The sequence below is a fragment of the Callithrix jacchus genome, chromosome 2, assembly GCF_049354715.1.
Source record: "Callithrix jacchus isolate 240 chromosome 2, calJac240_pri, whole genome shotgun sequence".
Classification (NCBI taxonomy): Eukaryota; Metazoa; Chordata; class Mammalia; order Primates; family Cebidae; genus Callithrix; species Callithrix jacchus.
The window spans coordinates 166,478,451-166,481,525 of record NC_133503.1 but is presented as its reverse complement, the minus strand read 5'-3'; positions in this window follow the sequence as shown (position 1 = coordinate 166,481,525).

Here is a 3,075-nt window from a genome sequence, read left to right as displayed (position 1 = left end):
AGAGTTTTCATTGCAAAATACAAGTGCAAAATGGAAGAACTACTTTACTGGCTGCATTTCTAAACCATAAACTCATTTTCCCATTTCATGTGCCCAGTGATACAAAGGCTTTTTCAAATGTCATTGGGCTATCACATGTCCATCTTCCCTAATGTCAATCAGTTTTTCTATCAAACTAGAAGACGTAACACAGAAATTTCCAGCAAAATCGTTGCAAAACCATTTATCTGAAAGATTTTTAAGCAGCTTAGGAAACTCTGTACCCATGATTTTCAAGTGTGCAGATACGAAAATGTATATATGTGTCATATGTGTATTTTCTTTTTTTCAGAAAAAAATGACAAAACTGTGACACACTTTCAAATATCTATTTTCTAAATGCTCTCATCCTAGCACAGGTTCTTTTTGAAAGTATTAACTTTCTTAGTTATTGTTGTCACATTTACCTTGAAGGGAAATTATTTAATTTTAATTTTTAAAAAAATCTGATAGGTAACATGCTACTGGAAGCCAGAATAATTATAATAACCAGCAAATATAATTATATATAATTTATAAATATATAAAAATAATATATAAATATAATCATAACCAGTCATGAACAACAAACTTGCCACTAAATAAATAGTAAACATCTGTATGGTACAAAAGATTTTCTTCATCACTTCTCATTTCAAAAATGTGAAAATTAAACTGTGTTTTAAACATCTTGTTAACACAAAATTATCACATGTGGCACTATCTCTATGCTTCTGTATGAACCCGTTTCTAAATTTATGGGAACCGCTTCATCAATTTTCATAAAACATTACCCTCATTAAGGAAGTTGTTTACTGATAAGGACGCATGCTATTTGGTACTTTTACTTTGATGGAACAGACAAAAACTAACCAGAATTAAGCCAACACCAAAAGCTAAGTAATAGTTACAAATATTTGTGCTTTCACCCAACTGCACACACAGCAAAGCTTTCAAGCTTTCATAATGCTTATTTGTTCAAATGCCTTTTTCTGCAAATCTTCAGCCTCCCCCCACTACCACCCCTTTTTCTGCTTTAGTTGACCAATAAGTTTGCATTTTTGTGGTGTCAACATATATTTTTCTCTTTTTTTCCCAGCCATTTTTTTTTTTCAACCACAGCAGGAAATAGCACTATATTCCCAACCCATATGTCCGTTTTTTTCTGTTGCTAATAAGAAATCTCTTTTTTCACAGGGCAGGGTGGCTCATGCTTATAATCCCAGAAGTTTGGGAGGCTGAGGCAGGAGGATCCTTTGAGCCCAGAAATTCCAGACTAGCCTAGGCAACGTAGCAAAATTTCGTCTCTAATAAAATAATAATAAAATTATCTGGCATGATGGCATGCTCTTGTAATACCAGCTACTTGGGAGGCTGAGGTGGGAGGTTCACTTGAGCTCAGATTTTCAAGTCTACATTGAGCGATAATCACACCACTGCACTTCAGCCTGGGTAGTAAAGCAAGATCCTAGCTCAAAAAAAAGGAAAAAGAAATCTTTCTTTTTGCAAAGCAATGAATTCAATAGGCATGACTTCTAACATCACAGAAAATTCTTTATTTTCTGTTTATTTTTAAAATATTTTAATCTAGTAGCTTTATAATAGCTAACATCTCAAGTTAAAATATATAATTAGACTTAGATAATAGTAAAGGATAATGCATGTAAATTCATATTTCACATAATTCTAATGTTTTTAATTTTTTAAAATGTTGGCTAATGTTGCAACATTTGATTCCATTATCGTTGCTTTTTCCTTGTAACGAAGCTGATAAAGTACTAAAACTAGAAGTATCAGGTCTGCCATATTTTAAAACCTGTGCTGTACATTTATTATTTGTATTACCTATGGTTTATTTGCAAGATTTTTTCTTAAGCCATACATACATTGTATGAGGAATAGTTTATAATATCCCCCTTAAATCCACTTAACTAGATAAAGCATATGGCCTTATGCCAAAGTGGATAGAATTCTTGGAGATTGTTGTGAATTCTTCTGAGTTGTGGAACTCCCAGTCTTCCCTCAAAATACTTATGTGACTCATATTAATTTAACCTGCTGACAAGATGAAAGCTCCATTGTTGTTCTGTATAATAAATATCAATAGCTTAAGTTTTTATATCTTTTCTTTTTTTTTCTCTCTCTCTCGCTTTTCTTTTTTTTTTTTTTTTTTTGATTGGGACAGGTACAGGGTAGGGAGCTAAAAAAATTTCCCCAAATTCCTCCACCAAAAACCATAACAAAAAAGGACACTGAAGTCAGAGTGAGGCACAGTGAGCAACTAGAAAACCGGAAAACTGGAACTCTCTAGCTATCCAGATCTGAAGACTAAGCCACTACAAGGTAGGAAGGCAAAACACGAGGCTCTTGCATTAAGCGCAGGATCCTAGGAGTGGACCAAAGTGGACCCAGGTTGGTAGTGCCCCCTGGCTTCCAGCAGTAGCAATTACAAATCCTTTCGGGAGAAAGCCCATTACTTCATCAGCTCCTAGGATCGTCACATATTAACATCAAACAAATAAAGGCTCAAACAAACAAAAACTCACATTGAAAGATCACTAAAATCCTAGAGAAAACTAACTATGGGTAAGAATCCATAGAAATCAAAATGAACAAATTTTGATGCCAAGGGCTTCAGATATTATGAAACAAAATACAAGGTACCTAGTCTATATTAAATAATTTTTAAATGAATTTATGATTCTATCCATGATAGAATAATGAGAATTGGATGTACCTTCCTGCAATAAACAATTGTTAATTTAGAGACAAATATATGAAACAGCAGCTTTTAGGTATTAGACAATAGTGTGGCACTGTGACCTGGACATAAAAGGAGCAAGAAAAATTGAGTTTCACATTCTCTCCAGCTTTGAAAATACAACAAAAAATTTATGGAACCTAAACAGAGCAGCAGTCTCACAGAATGGAGGAAAGAAAAATCAAAGTTGAGATAGTGAGGCAATTGAACGTTGAAGGGCAGAATACCAGAGATGAGAGAGCTGTACAAAGTAGAAGCTCCAGAAATCTGCACAGGAATCCCCATGCTTATGTAGG